Source organism: Chiroxiphia lanceolata, chromosome 5 (assembly GCF_009829145.1).
Source record: "Chiroxiphia lanceolata isolate bChiLan1 chromosome 5, bChiLan1.pri, whole genome shotgun sequence".
In the NCBI taxonomy this organism is placed as follows: domain Eukaryota; kingdom Metazoa; phylum Chordata; class Aves; order Passeriformes; family Pipridae; genus Chiroxiphia; species Chiroxiphia lanceolata.
The window spans coordinates 36,602,332-36,623,243 of record NC_045641.1 but is presented as its reverse complement, the minus strand read 5'-3'; the positions used below and the strand labels follow the sequence as shown (position 1 = coordinate 36,623,243).

At 37.5% G+C, this 20,912-nt stretch overlaps 1 long non-coding RNA gene across 1 annotated transcript; it reads left to right on the top strand.

Annotated features, from left to right (window-relative positions):
* The first annotated feature begins 1,781 nt into the window (after positions 1–1,781).
* On the top strand, positions 1,782–19,880 carry LOC116787185. Its single transcript, XR_004357207.1, has 3 exons — positions 1,782–1,847; positions 4,801–4,945; positions 19,654–19,880. It is a non-coding gene; the product is annotated as an uncharacterized LOC116787185 (long non-coding RNA).
* The last annotated feature ends 1,032 nt before the right edge of the window (positions 19,881–20,912 follow it).

The window sequence follows — 20,912 nt, the reverse complement described above, 5'->3', positions numbered from 1 at the left end:
GCTGTAGCAGGGTGGAAAATTTGGCCCACAGTATTTATTGTAAGTAGCAATAAGGAAAAGGAACCTATTGAAGAGAAGAAACACAAAACTGTAAATGGCCAGGCAGCAGGCCTCATGCTAACTTTATTTGCCAAACTGGTGATTTACTCCAACATTAACATTTTATGCAACCAAGCTGAATTTACTGTATAAAACATTTTATTGCAGCAACCCTGCCTCTCCCGTCCTTCAGCTTTTTAAAGAGATTGAAGGCACACATAAACTGCTAAAAGACCTGAAATTTTTTTGCTATCTGTGTTCAGTATCCCTCCAGGTTTGTTTACTACATAAAGAGCAAAGAAAACCAGGTAAACATATTAAGAGGATAGAGAAGTTTTAGTTGTAAAATATCCAGGGGCTTTATTGTAGACTTATGGGTCTACACTGCAGATTTCTAATAGCAAACAATAGAAGTGAAAAATAAGAGGGTTTAATGCATTAGTTGTGGGTTGGTAATGGACAGATATGTGGTGCTTATTCTCTGGCTGGCATGACATGGCATCAGCCTTGGGTCCCCACTAAAACAAAAAAGCGGAAAGTCAAACAACAGTCGTGTCAAATTAAACCTCTTTTTGTTTAATTTTTCAAAGTGATTCATTTAGCTGGTTGGCAGACAGTCAAACTGATAGCTAACAATAGTTCATTTATTTAATGTTGCTTTCAGTACCCTGCAGCCACTCGACTGCATCAGAACTTATCTTCTGTAATTCTCTTTGAGCTGTGAAGATAGGCCAGGAAACTGGAGTAGGTCAGGTGTACATGAAGGCACAGCTCACATGGTGGGGCACTTTGTGCTTCGTGAACCATAGAATTGGGAACCGATTTTCAAGAACAGTTAAAGCTTACTTTTAATCTGAAAAGGGAATAAAACTGATATAAATATGTTCCATGTTTACTGAGTCTGAACAATCAAAAAATAGAAGAACCCAGTTTATAGAGTAAAAAAAAGTGTTGTGTAAACTGCCAAAGCTGCAAATTGTGAGAGTAAACAATGAAAATGAGATCTTTCCTGACTACATTTTCTCACCAGTTATAAAAATTTGGGTTAGTCTTCTGGTGATTTCCATTTAATTCTATTTTTTTAATAGGGTTGAAAAACCCTAGGTCTGAGTAGAATGAACAAACAACTCTGCAGTTTTGCACAAATGTGAGTAAATCTAGTAATAAGCACTTTTTAGTAATGGTTCGCGGGGCTTATAAAGTTAAGTAAAAGTTTTTATGTCAATAAAGTTAGTAGATACAAGCCTAATAATCAGAGAGGAAGCGGATCAGTTGAGTAAGAAGATAATATTTACAGTAAGTGTGAGTGTTGATAGAAAAGTTTTTTCTGTTCTGTTTAATAGAATTTTATGGTACTGTTGAATGGTGTTTGATCAAGGAGCTCTGGCATAGGTTGTTCACCCAATGAAAACAAGTATAGTGTATGACAGTTCTCTGGCATTTTAGAATTGTGTATCATGCAGTATAACTATATACAGAAACACTACGGGGAGTGGGAAAATATAAGCAGCCTCCACATGTAAGACATCTGTTTAAATCACATGCATAATTTTTGTTCATTTGTTTGTTTGTTGTAAAAGCTGGATAATTTTATCTTCAGTTTCAGTTTTTTCATTTTCCATCTATACTTCTCCATATATTCATGCTTACACAAGGCAATCTATGAAAAAAGAGAACATTTTTATACATAAGAACCATGGATTGTATATTAAATATAAATTTCTATTATTCAGCTCTGGTGAGGATTATCTATGCTTGCAAGGGACAAGTTTTCTCAGAAGCCAAGTAATTCTTTCAGTGCTGTTCCTGTAAGTATGTTCTGTCTATGCCAAAAGTTCTTGTGCCCATGGTTCATGTCTAGTTTTGTGCTGGTCTTTTACCACAGAAGGTTATTTTAGAATAATTTTCAAATGCTGTTTTTCTCAAAGAAGCATAGTTACCTGTTACTCAACTTATATTCATGAAAATAAATCGTTTTGATAAAGACTTTTATTTTCATAAAACACGTGTATTGCTGTTATCAAAAAAAGACTGGAGAAAGAGCACTGGTCCATCATTCCTGATTCTCTGGGGCTATCTTTATGTGATCCTTGTGTTAAAACCTGTAATTTTTCCTCTCTGGATTGCATTTAATTTTTATTATTCCTTACTGTTACTGTATCTTTAATGTGTTGAAGAAGGTTTGTGTTCTCTGACATCCTGGTGAGCCAAACCAATGAGAATTTTTGGTAAGTATGCGTCTTCAGTCAGTCAAATCAAGAATGCATTCGTATCAAAAGGAATTCTTCAGCCTAACATGGTAAAGAAACAATCTGTTTTCAAGAAAAATGTGCATTATAGAAACAATACAATGTCCATTAAAAATACATTTAATGTCCTTATGCTTTGTATTTTCTGGTGGTTTTTAGAGTGATGTGAAATATAATGGAGAAAACCAAATTATAAATGTGTTTTGCTTACCACATTATTGTAAATATATCATGAGCACTTTACTCTGACGAGAATGCTGGAAAGGCTACTGGTATTGAGAACACCCATTATGAAGAGGATCAAAAACCAGTCTGCTGTAATAAAGGCCCGCACTGCTAAGGACTTTAAAATAGAAGAACACTTGAGAAATGTAAAATCAATACAGCATTGGTTAGAGATAATATAAAGACAATGTAAGAAGCAAAACAAGCATAATTTTATTATTATTTATTACCAGTGTTGTTTATTTTGCACCAGCAGTGATATACATGCTATATAGATGGGTGTATAAATAGTATTTTCTCCCAAAATTTAAAACTAAGTGCCTATGCACAGAAAAAGCGAAACCACAGGAAGGGTGGTGCCAGGATTGTTCATGCCAATGCAAAAATGTCCTACTATGTGTGGTGGTGTTGGCATGGGATATACAGGACATTTTATACTGTTGAAATGTATATTTTGAAAATATAACCCAGAGGGTAAAATCCAGTCATGAAATTGAGTTTTGCCTTTGGCATCAAAAGGACTGTGGTTTCACTCAGGTGGGTACTTTTGTCAAAGTATAAGAAAACATATGCCTGGAGAGAGTATTAGTCAATAACTGAGAGACAACTAATAAAATTTTATAGTTATTTTTCTTGAAAGTCCTTTTAATTCTGGGAATAAACAGGAGTCGCTATCAAGGTTATACTTAAAGATTACAGCCTAAACTATGTGTTTCACCTTCCATAGTCAAAAAGTGTAGAAGAAAGATTGGTCAGCTTTTGTGCTGGAATCACTTCACTCAAATGAAAGGCAGAGAGAAATCACATAAGGAGATAATAATAAGAGACATGAATTTTAGTCCAAAACTTACGAGTTTTGGGTTCCACAGGCTTCACACATAAGCATGCAAAAGTGACAAAAGGGAGTAATTGCTAAAAGGAGGCAACTTCTAGACTGGATTATGGGTTATGTTCTTTATTCAGTGCAATGTGATACTTCCTGGACACTGCTGGGGTCAAAACATTTAGAAAACTGAATATAAGTCAGTCACCTCCCCACCAGCCTGAGGGTTTTTTTTTTCATATTTCCCACAGTTTCAAATAAAAATGCAAGGAATCCTGGTTTTTCCCACTCTTACTCGCAAAAAAATATAACTGCTTACTCAAATAATCTGGTTCATTGCTTATACTAGAAAAAGACATTTGAATGAGAATATGTCATTATGAAAGACTTTTATTTTACAGTTGTGTTACATTCTGAAGACAGAGTTAAATCTCTGTGCTGTTATAGCATGCACATTTCTTCACCAACAATTTCTGACACAACTGGAGGGCATTAGAAAGACTTATAAGCTTATAAATAGTTGGAGCAGTCTGCATTTAAGGAAGACATTATAGAAAATAACTTCAGACCATGCAATTGGAAATTTAGTTAGAAGGAGGCAGAGATTCAGACCTGTAAGTGGATTTAGGATTTCAAAAGACCAGAGTTTGGTGAATTGTGGATACAGAACACGCCTTTGGTGAATAGCAAGAGCTCTGCAAGTGACCACCTGTCAGCTGAGGCACAGAAATTATCTGTAAACACACCTCAGTCATGAAAAAACTCATTAGCTCAGACCTCACTGAAACTAATCAGCTGCCTTGATTTAACCACCAGATGGGCATAGATGACCACAGAGAAGCAGCTGAAAAACTATAGGTTAAAAAGATAATTACTCTGCATCAATTTTTCACTGTGTTGATGCACTAAACACAAAGAGATACCCAGGGATGAAGACAAAAGCTACAGACATAAAATAATTAGCTGAATGGTAAAGGGGTTAAAGAAACCATAGCTATTGACACAAAATGAAAGAGTAATTTGTTCTGCTTTTCAGTAAGTTGACTATTACTAGCTACAGGAGAAAAATGAAGTATAAATGGGAAAGAAATAATGGAAATAACTATAACAGAAGTAAAAACAAAATTACAAGTGATTTTGCCAGAAGGGTAAACAAAATGTCCTATTTGAGATTGGCATGAAAATACAGATCTAGTAGCAAGTATTTTAAATCAAGCTTACTAAATTAGTGATAGTACCAGATCCAATGACAAGTGCTTTGCCTGTGTTTGTGTAAGAAGAGGAAACTGCTGCGTGCCACTGCTGGTGAGTCTGGCTCAGTAATACATTTAGTTTTAAAACAAGTCTTGATGGGAAAGACCATTAAAGCTACAGGTAAAAGGGAAGTGGAATATTGGTTTACCAAAGCAGGGTACCTGCTAACTTGATCTGTTCTTTTTTCTTTCTTTCTTTTCTTTTAAATAGAATGACTTCATTTTAAAGGGAAAGGAAATAAAGGGGGTATATTCTGTGTGTCCTTTTACAATGTGCTCATTATGCTGCTAAAAAGAAAATTGCTCACTTGCTTGAAGAATGTGGAATTCAAGAGCACAACTGTGAGACGACCATGGTAGATGATTTAGGGCAATACTGAAAAAGGAACCATTAGGCTGTGGGATGAGTAGGTGGTTAGGACTGACCCTCAAGAAGAAATCTTTCCACTGATAGTCATAAAAGAAAAGTGGAATTGAAGTTTCCTGATAGTACAATATTGGGAAACTTAAATGACCAGGACAACCAATGAAAATAGCTGCATTGCCTTGAGGGCCTGAGGAACTAGGCATGAGATTCAGCTGTAAGAACTGCAAAGCATTTCAGAAAGGTGCTATAGAGAAAATATAAAATCTTGTTGTAAGCTGAGAATTTATCAGCTGGAAGTAGAGATTATGAGAAGCCTGATCTGTTTATCAGAATACTAGATGACTAGAAAACTCCATTCACCATTTTAAATTAAACCTTTGTGTCTTATTATGCCTTCCTTTGTTGTGCTAAAAATCGATTTGTTATCAAAAATCTCTTCCCTGCATGGCTACTTGTAGCATATGATCTAGTCACTTTCTTAATTAACTGTATGAATAGAGCTTCTGTCATGCTCTTACTGTTATTCCCAGACTATTTGCTATTCTTGTAGTTCTTTTCTGAGACCCTGCCATCAAGATTCCTTTAGAGGTGCAGACAGTAGTGCATTTCAGCAGTGATCCATTAATACTGTATTACTAAGAAATTACCACTCCCTTCACTGTTATACATCTCTCTATTCAAGGAATATGTTCCCTGTCTATACTACATTGCAAACAGACATTAGTCAATAATCATAATTTTGACAAGTTTTCCAGTGATGCTGTGGAATAGTATGATGAAATGGAAAATAAGAGGAAGACAAAATATAATTACCAGCATAACAAGGCAAGAATTGGCGTGGAATACATTTTGCCACACTGCCCAGAGCACCCCAGAAAAGTAGACACCTTTGCTATCTGCTGCTCCAAAGGAGAGTGGAAATGAGCTGAGCCAGATAGTAGTGGTAGAACCATTGAGCTTTTACAGGTCTCCTTGCTAGCAGAGGAAATAAGGTAGTTTTCTCTGCCCAGATATTTCTTACTGCCCCAACTCCTCCTGAGAATACAAAGATGGTAAATGGTAAGGCTGAGGCTATCCTAACACTCCCTGCAACTTACACGATATGCAGCAACCTGCATGATCTGTGTCTAAACCCAGCATTTTCCCTAGGAAAGCAGCATGAACTCAAACAGAAGATACCATAAGTTACACACAGAAAAGGGGGAAATAACCATTAAATAGGCATCTGGAGAAAAAAAGACCATCACATGGAAGTGAGGAATGAAGAGCTTATGTTTAAGGTTGGACAAGGAGGCACAGCTAACCAACCAGCTCACTCTAAGCCAAATGCCACTGCATTGTCTGTGCCCATGGTTCAGCATCTGTACATTTCTTCTTAAAGATGTTACTTCCTATCACCATGAATGACAGTGACAAGGGTTGACTCATAGAATATGGTATTCTTTAGGACACCAAACTGGACCTCTAAGATACGACATGGGTTAGGCCCTTCACTTCTAGAAATATAATGCATGATTGAGGGACTCATTATCTCTCATGCCAAGCAACAGATTCTGGAAAAACAATCCAACTTTCATATGCAGTTAAAATGAGAAACAGTCACAGCAAATACTTAACTTCAGAATAGCACCTTTGCTGGCATTATGCACTGTGAGAGAGATACATTAGTCAGACAATTCAAGAAGTGGTTATACTTTTGAGCTAGTGTTCAATATTTTGGAAATAATTTTATGTTAAATGTAAAATCACCAGGCAGCTTATTACTGTCAAAGTCATTCAACATAGACATACTTGACTCTAATTCATACCTCCTGAGTGATGTATTTATGGCAAAATACATGTGAAATGTCCATTTCTGAGCATCCCTGTAAGCCATTTTCAGCAGGAACGCTTCATGGAACTTTCCACTGCGCATTGCTTTTCTACCCTCTTGGTGGTTTCTTTTATGTCGTTATGCCTCAGTGGCTGTTAGGTGAGGAACTGGATACAATGCTGTTGCTCTAATTAGACTGGTGATCAGTCAGTGGAAATTGCCTTGCTTTTCTTGCACTGCTTTGTTTACCTTCCTGTTTGAGCTTGTAAATCTTTTCTGTCAAACCTCTGCATTCCATCTTTCCATGCTCTTTAAAAGTTGATTTTGGGATGGGGACTACTATCTTCAAAACTGCCTGGGTATACAAAGCTTTCCTTTTTTTTTTTTTCCTTTCAAAAATACCACATTTTGTTAAGAAAACATTGTGAGAGATTCTTTGTATTTGGCTAAATCCTGCTGTTCTTACTGAGGATAATATGCACTAATGGTGATAAAATCTCACCCACTCTAAGATCCCTTGGCCCCAAATAATTTCCTCTACAGTAATCCTTAGGAGTGAATGAGTGTTTTAGTTAGTTGCCATTATGTGATCAAGATTCTACTAGGTTAAACTGCTTTGCTGCTCAAAAGATCTTGAATCCAGCCTTTCAACTGTACTTGTAGTTTTGCCTATGCAGTTCTTCTTGAGCCAACTCTTGATATTCTTGATTTGTTTCCTCCATCTTTCTTATTAAAGAAAAATCCAATTGAACATTTTGAAATAAGCCCTGGTGTTATCAAATTTCATATTTACATGCACATGAGTCACACTCTGTATCAAATAGAGCAGCTGGACATGACACCACATACTGCAGATCTGACCGAGGATCGAAACAGGGGACCTGTTACACATCCTTTCTGTCAACTAATTTTATGCAACAATATTTTTCAAGTGGGGAACATTTGCATATTCAGTATCTTTAAATACATAAATGTGAGGAACCATTGAACTCTTCTGTCTTTAACTGACTTTTATGCTAAGTCTGGACAAGATTAAGACCTGTGCTCAAAACCACTTCTACTGGCATAACTTTGTAAGTATGAGCTATAAAACTATAAATAATTTTAAAACAAGGAGCATGGAGCTGATGTGGCATGTTTGTAAATCATCTGTATCAAAGAAAAACCTGTCAAGCTGTGCTTCATAATGTAAACATAGAGATAATTCAAATAGAAATGTCTGCAATTTTAAAATATTTTTAAAAATACAATTCCAACTTGTAATTAAAAATGTGCATGAAGAAAACTTTTATTATTATTTCTGGAACTAACAAAGAGTGCTAATTTTTTACTGTAAATATTTCATTTAATAGCTTGAAGTAAATTTTAACCGTTTGCTTTCTGCCATTGAATGCAACCTGTATTAACAGGCCCAGAAGCAAACAAATTTTTTCTGCTCAATTGTTTGAATAGTGAAGAGTACAAGTTCTATAGGCAGCTTCTGTAAATTTTGGTACAAGAAACCTCATGCTGAGTTACACTTAAAAATAATGAAAGCAAAAGCAATGTCAGATTACTTCACTTACATCTGAAGCAGAATTTCAGATTTTTTACTTGCGTCTACAAAGCAAAAGAAAGGTAAATGAAAATTATCAAATGAGAAAAACTTGAGGGAAGTTACTAAAATATTCAGGAAAAAACCCCAAAATTATCCAGGAGGTAGATTTTATAAATTATTTCTTCCTCTCTGATGATTAACCTTATGATTGTAATAAATTTAAGTCTTGTATAGTGCTATCAACATTTTAATAGCTGATCAGGAAAGGAAGCAGAGTCATCCAATGTAATATCACTGCAAAGTGCTTTTTCAATTGTTAATGTTTCTAATCAAAGTTTGTCAAGTTGGGAAGAGCTCCCTGTAAAACCTGCAAAGCCACTCCATGTTTTATTTTTCACAAGTCTCTTCAAAACTTGTCCTTGCTGATGTCTGCAAAAAAATATCAGTGGGCAGACTGCTGGGGTACAACCATAACTGCATAGCAGACAAAGATTTATTTCAGTTCTTGTCACCATCTGAAATATTTTCTAGCCTTTTGTCATGTCTATCACTTTTCTCATTCTTATAGGGTAAAGTTTTTGGAAGTGAGACTGTCTTTCTGTTGTGTTCTACAGTTGTGGCCCATGGCTAGGGCTCCTACTTGCTAAGTTATTGTAAGTGAAACCTTTTCATACATTCTATTCCCCAAGAAGATCCTGGCACATATGCTCACATATGTTAAATATCTTACTTTTCTTTGCCAATGATGCTTCAGGTGGCATACCGAAATACTCTTTTGTTTTCCCCAGATAAGTAAATGAGATTCAGCAAAGCATACGAGCAGACTACACTTCAAGCATGTAAACCATGTCACTGCTAGGAACCAGTCCAATGTATGTTTCAGTGCATAGTTATGTATTGTGCTAAGCCATGATAACAGACATCTGGTTAAAATTCAGCATGAATTCAGAACTTTATTTCTGTTTGGTCTTTCTATGCTGAAAAGCCATTGAAGTCATAGGATGTGAAAGTGTATTATCAATTCAAGCCTTTTACACACAATACCTTACACAATGGGTATATTTTTGATTGGAAAATATGGAGGAAGAGGACACTGATGTTTGGGCTTATGATAACAAAAGAAAATAAATTTGTTAAGAAAATAAATCAAGACCAATCACTGTGTAGCTCCTATGTTCTTCCTGCAGAACATGGGAAGAAAATGCAAACTGTTTGCTTCCTCTTTCCAAGACTGTATTTGAGTGCTGCATGGACGAAATCTCTCGACTTCAGGGATCTTGAAAAGGATTTGATTCTTCGAGTATTTCTCAACGTAGGTCACCTGAGAGAGTAGCCAGGCAAGAAGCTGTCACACTTCATGTACTGTTGAAGATTTTTCTGAGCTACCATTGTGAAATTTTGTGGTCTTATGCTCTTGCCTTACATGTGTCACACAGTTAAAAAGGCAGGAGCACTTTATAAACTTTGTAAAATCTTTTTAAATTTTTTCTTTTTTCTTTTCTTAGAACACAATTCTGGAAAAGAAAATATAAAATTATCCATCAAATGCATATTAAACAGTGAGTTGTACTTCTACTTTCAACACCTGGAGAAAAAAGATTAATCTCATAATAATGAAAAGTGTACATCACAAGACTGATTAGTCTTCCTGATCATAAGCCTCAACAGTAAAACTATGACCTCAGGGAGGCAGTGAATGTCCTCATGTAGGGCATAATCCCAAATATCATTCCTATGTAGTCAGATCTGATTAGCCTAGGTGAACGGTAAGCTCATTTTATATTTAAATTACAGCACTAATAAAAAATGTATGAAGGCAAGAGATTGAGAAGGGAAGGCTGCAGGCAAGTGAAAGAGTAAAAAATTCCATACCTCTGTTTTTCAGAATATATTTGGAGTGTGCAAAACATACCTGAACTCTCACACACATTATCTATCTTTAGAATCAGACATATGAAAAATTGCCAGTAGTAAAAAGAATGGCCTAAAAAGTATATAAACACCTGAATACTGCTTTTGATTAGAGAATGTATCGATACATTTTGCCTGATGAAGCTCTTACTGATCATTATCATTGACGTGAAAGGAATAAACAATGAAAGCAACGTCTTTGTACAGACTTGATTAAATATACAGATTTTAATTGACCATGATGTGAACTAACAGAGGGACAGTTCCAAAGGAAGTACAGTACAGCATAAAGAGATATGAAAGGGGGAACAGTCTGGCAGAGTCAGAGATACAGTCTTGTTTCTTCTTGTGTGAATCTTTACCAAAAATACTGGAAGATGGTGTTCTACGTTGAAGCATGCAAATCTGGATCTATGATGAATCATTTGGCTCATAATATCAATGGTGAGCAATCAGTAAACTTATTGGACTTAAAATGTCACAATTTAAGTGAGGCCCTGCAGAGAGACCTCAACAAATTAGAGGACTGGCGGGCAATCACCAACCATATAAAGTTCAACAAGGGAAAGTTACAGATTCTGCATCTGGGATGGGGCAACCCCGAGCGTATGTACAGGATGGGGAATGAGATGCTGGAAATCAGTACTGCGCAAAGGGACCTGGGAGTCCTGGTCGATGGCAAGTTGAATATGAGTCAGCAGTGCCCTGGGAGCCAGGGGGGCCAACTGTGTCCTGGGGGGCATCAGGCAGAGCATTGCCAGGCAGTTGAGGGAGGGGATTGTCCTGCTCTGCTCTGCACTGGGGTGGCCTCGCTTTGAATATTGTGGCAGTTTTGGGCACTGCAATATAAGAAAGATATTAAGCTGTTACAGAGTGTTCAAAGGAGGGCAACGAAGATGGTGAAGGGCCTTGAGGGAAAGCCGTGTGAACAGCAGCTGAGGTCACTTCATCTGTTCAGCCTGGAGGAGACAGGGGAGACCTCGTTGCAGTCTACAACTTCCTTGTGAGGGGAAGAGGAGGGGCAGGCACTAATCTCTTCTCTAAGGTGACCAGTGACAGGACCCAAGGGAATGCCGTGAAGTTATCTCAGGGGAGGTTTGGGTTAGATATTAGCAAAAGGTTCTTCACCCAGAGGATGGTTGGGCACTGGAACAGGCTTCCCAGGGAAGTGGTCACAGCATGAAGTCTGACAGAGATCAAGAAGTGTTTGGATGATACTCTTGGGCACATGGTGTGACGCTCGGGGAGGGACCTGTGCAGGCCCGGAAGCTGGACTCTATGATCCTTATTGGCCCCGTCCAACTCAGCACATTCAATTCTACTCTGTGATTCTTTTCCCTATTTGTTTAATCATCAGAGGAAATAGGGTGTTTTAAAAGATAGTCAAATGCTCAAAGAGGAAAGACATGGAACAGTACTGAAGAAATTGGATGGAAGCTTTATTAGGAAATCAGGATCTAGGCACTGGTGACATCACTAGTGAAAGTTTATATTACCTGGTTTTAAAAAATTATGTTTTGTAATTATATTTCATTGTGGATCCAGTACCAAGTGACAAATGCAATTTCTCAATAAGAGATGACTGGTTTTCTTCAGGATAAAAAATGCATGGAATTGTAGAATTGTTAAGGTTGGAAAAGACCTCTAAGATCATGAAGTTGAACCGTTAACCTAGCACCACCACCATGTTCACCACTAAACCATGTTCTGAAGTACCAAATCCACATGTTTTATGAACACTTCCTGGGATGGTGACTCAACTACTTCCATGGGAAGCCTATTTCAATGCTTGACAACCCTTTCCATGAAGAAATTTTTCCTAGTATCCAACTAAATCTCCCCTGGTACAACTTGAGGCCATTTCCTCTCATCCTGTCACTTCTTACCTGGGAGAAGAGGCTGACCTTCACCTGGCTGCAATCTCCTTTCAGGTAGTTATAAAAAGCAATAAGATCTCCCGTCAGCCTCCATTTCTCCACAATAAACAGCCCCAGATCCCTCAGCTGCTCCTCATCAGACTTATGTTATAGACCCTTGACCAGCTTCATTGCCTTTCTCTGGGATGGCTCCACCACCTCAATGTCTTTCTTGTCGTGAAGGGCCAAAAACTGAACTCAGGACTCGAGGTGCAGTCTCACCAGTGCCAAGTATGAGGGAGACGATCACTGCCCTGCTCCTGCTGACCACACTATTTCTGACACAAATAATTCATTCTATACAACACCATTGATATTGCTCATGTTTGAATGTTACTAGTCGAATTCTGCTGGTTTTATTTGGAAAAAACCCCTACCTTTTTGTCTTGGTTGTTTTTGATCTATTCTGTTTCCACAGTATTAGAAAGGGGTCCAAAATGACCAACAGAAAATTGCTGTATAGTAATTTTTTAGTCTTTTCCTAAGTGTTTATATTTCTCTTTCATCCTATTATTCATCATCAGTATGCATTATTGCATAAGACTACTAGGAGTTCATCCAAATATATGCTTACGTAAGGTAGGCTTTTGTAAGACAAAACCCTTAGTAGTCTTAACTCAAAAGAGAGGGTGTGAATGAACAAGCATGTCTCTTAAATATAAAAACATGGAAACTCTCTTGGGGTATAAAATTGGAGTACTGTTTGGTCATCCATGACACTCTCAGAGAGCAATATACAGAAAAAGGCCAAGTAAAAAAATGTGGGATTTCTTCAGAGCAGGGCAAAAGTGAGACAGATATCCATTCCTAGGACACAGGTGTGTGGACCTGACTATGTACTGTAGATGTTCAGTCACCAAAAAGTTAACTCCAAGGCTCTGAATCAAATTTGATATGATTATCTCTGTACAGCCTATTACTGCAAATCTCATTGCTTCTGCATTTTCTTGGAAACTATGACCAGACTTCTGAATACCCTTCAGAGAGTACTCAAAAATTAGTTCCTGCCATACTTGAGGCATATGTTGAATATAAGAAAGCCCATTCTGTTAATGGCAGTTTCTTGCTGTAGTACGTCTTGTGGGGAATAAAATGATGTAATGGTGTCATGAACCATGCTCATATTTAGCACATTTAGTTAGCCTATTAGATGGTGTCTTTAAAGAAATGTAACATTATTTTTGTTAATACTTTTTTTTTCCCAATTCCTAGCCTTATGGGTGGCAATCCATGGAAGGCAGCTAAAGGTTATTTTTATTATATTTTGCATTTAAGGGGGCCTTCTTTTGCAGGAATTATGGCAAGAAAAAGGTTGGCAAGTTCATAACAACTGCAAAATTGGGCAATAGGGGAATTAAAAAGATTTGTACAAAAACCCCAGTGACTAAGTGCTCATTTCACTGCCTGTTGTATCCTGTTATATCTAGAGAATGGAAAAAGGAAATTCCATATTGACTAGATTGAGCTGTACTTGCCATCTCAGTAATGAAACCATCATGCTATTCCTTCAAATGAAACCTCTGTAAAACTGCACAACTGTTTCTTTTTACTTTCACACTGTAAAAATACAGAACATCAAGTGTCCAGGAGAATATATTCATTGGAAAGAAGCTACCAAAGACTGTGCTTTTGACTGTCATCTGCAGCTTATTTCACACATCCCCCAAAAGCAAGAAGTCAAAAATGGAAACTGCATGGGTGGTTTATTACTCAGCGTTGGGCTCCAAGTGAGTCTTCTTGATACAATTGTCTTCCTGATAGGAAACAGATTGATAATTTGTTTCCCAATTCCATAATTATTTGAACTCATTACATTTCAGAAAATATGAAGATGTTTCAGATTGTGCATACACTCCCACATGCTCCTGTATTTAATTTTTGGGCCTGGATCTGTTCTTCCTAGTAACTGATATAGTAATTTACACCTTTGCAGGTGTAAGAGGGTTTATGAGGTAAACAAATAGATTCTGATTAGCACAGGCTTTCCATTACACTGAGTCTGAAATATTTTTACCAGAATATGAGACCTGCATACTTAAATTTCCAATGAAGTTCTTTTCCATGACCAATACTATCTAAAGCAGCTTTTCAGTAAATGTTCAATGCAGCTACGTAAATAGCAACAATTTCCCTCGAAAGAAGGTAATATCTTTGTTTCACTCTCTTTTTAGAGAGATCTGTCTGCTCAGTTCCTGTGCCACTATAGTTCCTGTGAAGAGTGTTGTAACTGAGTGCATCTTTTTTGTTCACGCAAAGAATGTTGGAGAGGTTAATGCTATTGTGCAATATTGTGCAATATTAATATATTGTGCTATAAGCAGCACGAGTTACTGAACATGGTTCTGCCAGAAAAAAAAATTCTTGATGCCTTGTTGAATAACATTTACTACTCTCAGAATCTGTGTATGTGTGTGCACCGAAAAATGGTTCTGGATATAGTAAGAGAAAAAGACACAAAAATAGGCAAACAAAACTAAAAAAAGTCACTGTGAGCTTCTTTTTCATCAGAATTTGATTTTAAGTGTGTTTCATTTTACTAGAATATTAGCTTTAGACTGGAGTTTAGTAGCTCATGTTAGAAGTCAGGAGTCAATGACTGATTCCTCTGTGCTGGTGATGAGGAAAGATGGAGAGTATTGATTCTTACATAGTTTCTTCGCGAGTTCTCTTGTTTCTGCATAGCTGCTTATCCCTCAATATCAGCAGTAAAGACCATTCCAGTCTTCACAAGATATTGTCAAAATATCTGTTTCTGAGTAGGTCATTAATTTTCAAGGACTTGCTAGCTATGCTACAAAGTAGTTGGGAAAAAATGTTGTGATGCTTGGGTGTGATGCCAACAATAACTAGCTATTCACACCTATGATTTCTCACCAAATAATTATAACTTTTACTTTACAAGGGGGAAGAAAATAATACTAAGAATGAATATTTAATAAAATTTATCCATTACCAAATCATTCTTAAGTTTTCTTTGGGAAAAGGAGCTAGGAACCCTTCTTATTGGCTGGAAATTTCCACTGACTTTCTTGGGAATTGCAGACATGCTAAAAATACAGTCTGTATACCTATGTGGCAAGGATTATGCTCTTTTCCTGGTAGGATACATTCTCTGTCTCACATAGACATCTCAAAGTTGTATCACTGTGTTTTTGAGCTTTTTGGCACTGTTTCCTTCTCAGTTCTGTTCCGTAGAGCGCTTTGGACATTCCTGAAGGTGGATGTTCCAATGTTCAGTAGAATTCCTCCTCAAAATGTCACTGCTTCTTAGCATCATAATGCTGTACTGTTAATATAATGTTCTTTGTCTCAATTTAGCATTGTTACTTTTGTCTGATAAAAGATAATCTAGAACAGGATCATGGGGAAATGTGATAGTCAGGTTTGTATTGTATTTCCTTTCCCAATGTAACTGGAGGTTCAGCCTCTACTTGACTGTATAATTCATTTGCAGTCCTTGTTGTAAGAGGCCATGGTATTTTATTTCATTTTGGAGAGCTACTTGTCTCTTCCAGGTTTAATATAATTTCAGAGTCACATTAACTTGCAGATGTACTACTATGGATATTCCACGCTCAGAATTTGCCTATCAATACTAACTCAGTTTTTCTGGGCTCTCTGCACCCATTAGAAATGCAAAACTTCCTAGTAATATCATGGAGTGGATTTTGCATTATTTTTTCATCTGTGTTTTCCTGTAGATCCTTTTTAAAAAATTACCTGTCCATGCACATAAAAGATCCAGTGTTGCAGGCACTTCTTCCTTTACATATTTTATATGGACAATGTTTGTTCTTTTAAATTATAAGAATTTTGGTAGATTGTCTAGGTCAAGATTTTTTTTAAGGTGCTTGAAGTTAAGCCCTGAAGAGTGCATTTTACTCCAGTTCAGTTTCCTAATGATCTAGATCACTGGGAGATGTGGAGAGCCATGCATTTGGGAAATTCAAGCCATTATCCAAATACAGGCTTGGGAGTTGAAACTCTTATTTTTGAAAATTTTGACCCCATTAATTACAGATTTTGACTTACATAGAGGGACCACTCTGTACTCTTTTAGATAATGTAAAATACAAAAAAAAGTTAAGGAAGATACAGGAAGGGATTATGTGATGGAGTTCGAATTTTGCCCTGATATTTTGTTAATGCTAGGGATTGGAAATGGGAGACATTAATGCCTCAAGTAAGAGAGGAGACAGATTACCAGCTGCAGAATTTATGAGATGAGTATTATCTTCTAGAGCATTTATGGCAGAAGGTACTTTTGGCTGAAATGTTACTCACATTCCTAGGAGAGAACCTGGGACTACTGAAAGTGTAACCATAAGACAAGTCCAACATCAGGGATGGGACATGATAGAACAGGAGAAGATGGTGGAAGTAATTGCAGAGGTGCATATAACTTTTAATGATGCAGATGTGGAAAACAGAATTTGGTGGAAAGGGAGATCAAAGAAATATCCAGCATAAAGAAGTACTACCTAGGAGAAGAGAAATAGGATAACAGGATACAGCTGCTATGGTAAAGAAAGCATGGAAGGTAGAACAGGAAGGCAGAAGAGAGAAAGAGAGTGCTGGTACAAAAAAATAAGGTATGAGTATGAAGGATAGCTGTGGGTTAGAACCCAATGGAGAAAATGGACTATTCACACCTGATTTGAAAGAGAAGTACAGATGAGATGAAATGAGTTTCAAACATATGGAAGAACCCTCCTTAGGCCCTTGTGGAAAATGTACAGGATTGTTTGATTGGTATTCCTCACTAAGAAGAATCAACAGCTTGACACCAGAACAGACCCAGAGCACAAAAAGGCATACTGTTTTATAGGTGCTGGGAAAAATGGAAGTAGACACAAATTGACAGAAAGTGTTTGTGGTGGGAAAAATAAAACCAAAATTGCTGTTATTACTAGACCAGAGAGGTAGCATTCTGAGAGAAGCAAAGCAGGGAACCTAAGTAGCACTGCTGTCTTTTCTAGTGTAACAGAAAGAAGCAATGATTACATAAAGAACTGGGCTACTGGGACAGTTTGTGGGTTCCAGTTTGTGGAATTAAGTCGGTAATTCATAAGGAAAGTTTTAAAACAAATAAATGCAGAGAGAATGTGTGGGGTTTTTTTTTTCACGGCAAGAGTGAAATTAGGTAAAGGGTAGCAAAAATACAGTTAAAGGGTACAAAGTTATTGTAAAACAAAAGAACACTAAAAGGAATAAAGAGAAATTTTTATAATGAGTAGAGCCCCAGTCAAGTGGATGCTGCAGCTAAAATCATGTAATCTAGCTAGAGAACTAAGTAGAATCAGAAAGAAATTGAAACAGGTAAGGACTGAAAGAAGTAAGGTAAAGAACCTAGAAAAGAAAGCAGAGGAATCTGAACAATGGATACATTACATGAATTTAAGTATTATAGAGAAAAAAGAGACATAATAGAAGAGTCAGAAGAACTGAGAAATACCTGTTAAAGGGTATACAGTATCCAGAGAAGAAAGTAAATGCACAGAGCAGGCATGATACATGTTTAGATGTAGAATGCTGAAGAACAATGAGGAAAAGGAGCATGCATAGAAGACAGTAGATATTCTATCTGGGGAAGAAATTAAGAAAATTATTTTATGAACAGATATTGAAGATCAGTTTTACATGTTGCCAGTGTTCCCTTTAACATTAATGTGGGAATAATTTTAATAGGCATTGTGTTGGGGACATTAATTTCCCTGACACATATTAAAGAGCAAATGCTATTGGTAATTTTAAGACCACCAGTAATGCTGAGAAAAGAACAATGGAGAACATTTGGGGACAGATTTTATTTAGCATTTTCACTGTATAAAGTTCTACACTGGAGGATGATCATAAGGTTTCGTGATGCCATAAAGTGAAGAGGTATTGCCAATGTCCAGCAGGATCAGACTATCATATGAGAAGCATTGTAATACTTTGAAAATTATGATGCTAGATAGAAATCGGTGTATGTTATATGGAAAATGTGCAAGCGTTTTTGAAATAAGCCAGGGATTCATTAGCTGAAGACAACAGACATCGAAAGACGTGGAATTGCTAACCTAAGGCTGAGAAGAATCAAGGAGATTGGCTGATCACAGGACCACCCCGCAATGCAGAAGTTGAAGAAGGCAAAAGGGACCATAGGACATCTGTGGTGAGTTATTTCTGAGAGGGGAAGGGAGGCAATCCATGGCTGAGCAACTGCCCTCATCCATGCTCAGGGAAGTGAGCTGCCCCAAAACAGAAGAGGGATGCTTGATTGATGGGGACTTGAGACTCTGCCTAGGAGAGAATTTAAAATAAATTCTCGAGAGGACTGAAAGGGAATGTCATGGTAAATACACTGTGTGTTCAAATCGAACTGGGAAGGAGAAGAAACATTTTGGTCACTAAAAGTGCAAGGTTGTGGAGCACCTGTCCTAGTGCAACAGAAGAGGTAAGACACTAGCAGATTTTAAGACGGAGTTTAATGAATGGGAGATGTCTAACATGAAGGGGACTCAGTGACCAGCAGTCAGCCAGGTGGAGCCCGGGACCCAGGTCTGACTGTGGCCATGTTGCCAGCAGCCCTATGCCCAGCCCAGGCCCCACAGAGCCTGGCGCTGCTCTCTGGGTCGAGTCCAGTCCTGCTGCCTTCCCTTAATGTCTCCAGTGAAGCCAGGGGGGTGGCATCACCACAGCCCTGCTTGGGGGCTGCAGACCTGCACCCACCACAAGGCCCCTGCCTGGACTGTGTGTGGCAGATACATGCAGCTCCTGACTTGTCTCAGTGGGCAGCCCCATTCACCTGCTCCCTGGCAATTCCATCCTCTGGGGCATTTCTAGAACAAGGCAAACCTGTGATGGTCATGTAGTCTAAGGACTCTTACAGAGCCTGTGATAATATTGATCCAAGTCCTAATATCCTAATAAAAGTGACAATTATGCACTGTGAGTTGTGCATGGTTTTCTGTAATGCACTGGTTGTAATTTCTTCATGGATGTTCCAGGGAGATCAACATCACTGTATGTATTTTCTTGTTGGAGAAACAGCAGCCAGGTACTCAAAAGCCACCCAGCAAAGCAGGGACAGAGACTGAAGCAGAACTGAACTCTTCCCAAAGAGCTCTGCTGGGGGTCTGTACAATGTCTGCTTAGAGAGACCTCTAGAGAGAGAGAGACTCCATTTCTTAGGATAGCCTGTTTCACAGAAGTTGACACAGGCCTGTAGACTGTGCTAATGCTTTGACCAGGACCTAACGTGCCAAATAACCAGACATCAGATTTAGGTTTGAAAGATACCCATTTTTGATGGCAATGTTGAGAATGGAAGAACAACAATAATACTTGTGTTGGCTATAGTACTGAAAATATATTTTAAAAAGTTTAGAACAATTAGTCATTGCTCTAATGGCCAAAACGCCCCAGATGGTCTCAGCAAAAGGATCTAGTCACAGTATTTGGCCGAAACTCCCTAAAATGCCATTTTCTCTTGCATTTTCATGAACTCAACAGTTTTTCCTGTCTCTTCCACTCAGGAAATAAACTCTTTTCAAGTGCTGTAATGGAGGTCTGTGAAACCCTGCATCAGAACCTGTGACTGGAACTAGACATCTGTCCTGTTGCATGATACAGCATATCATCTGTGTCTTGCATGCAGTTAAAAGTAAGAGCTACATCCATTAATGTGCTTACAGTATGAATCAGTGTTGGGGAGTACATTCCCTAAATTGCATTTTTTTTACAATCTGATCACAACATGTTGTACAAGGACTCAGTTGATTAAGTTTTCCATTTTTTCAATGGACATAATATCCATTAAAAAATATCCATTAAAAAAAATCAGATACTCTGAAAATTTAAATGAATGTAGCTTTTGGATTGGCTTATGCCAGCTGAGAATATGTCTCTATTTATCCTAGTAACATCTAACCTCAACTCACTCTGGTATTCAATGCTTTACCTCGAAAAGACTTGGCTAAATCCTTCTGTCTGCTTATGTAGTATGAAGTGATTTTAAAATTACTGGAACTAGCAGCAGAGGTTTTTCTGTAGCAATGGAATCCTCTGCCTGCAGAAAGTTCATGGCATTATGGAAGCATTTTGTGCATTGGTCATGTTTGCACCTTGGAAATAAATGAAAGCCATTTGCCATACGTGAAGAGTGGAGCAGGCTAGTACTGAGGTATATTTGCCAAGGCTGTTCGTCCAGTGGAAAATAAAAGGACCTATTGATAAATTCACATCCCCTGGGATTAAGGAATTACAATCAGCTTTTCTTTTTCTTCCCCCCCTCTTTTTTTTTAGCTGTTTCCTCTACCATTTTCAAATATAGACCCATTAGAGTGGAAAATCTAACTCTTAGTGCAAATGTATTGAGTACACAAAATTGATATGTGTCTATATATTGGGAAGTTAGCCACTTTTCTTGCTCTACTGGGACTTATAGACACATGTACTCAGACAGCAGTTTATGTGCTGGGACTTTTCACATAATTTAGTGGTATACTGCTAGTTTAAAAATATAAACCCATTTATATAAACATGTGCAGCCAATGTAAAATTCTCTACATGTGACAGCACTGAAATCATGAGTGAACCAAATGAGGTGAACAAAGTTAAGTCTGAGTATAGAAACTCAGCAGAATTCTAGAAAAAAAAGCACTAGAGACTTTAAAATAAAAAAAAGTAAATGTTTGTTAAATGTTTGTCGGATGATATTGAAAGTATAAACAATACCAGCAATGTCAGTTTCTTCATTCTATAGTGCCCATGAACATCCCGAATTTTGTATGAA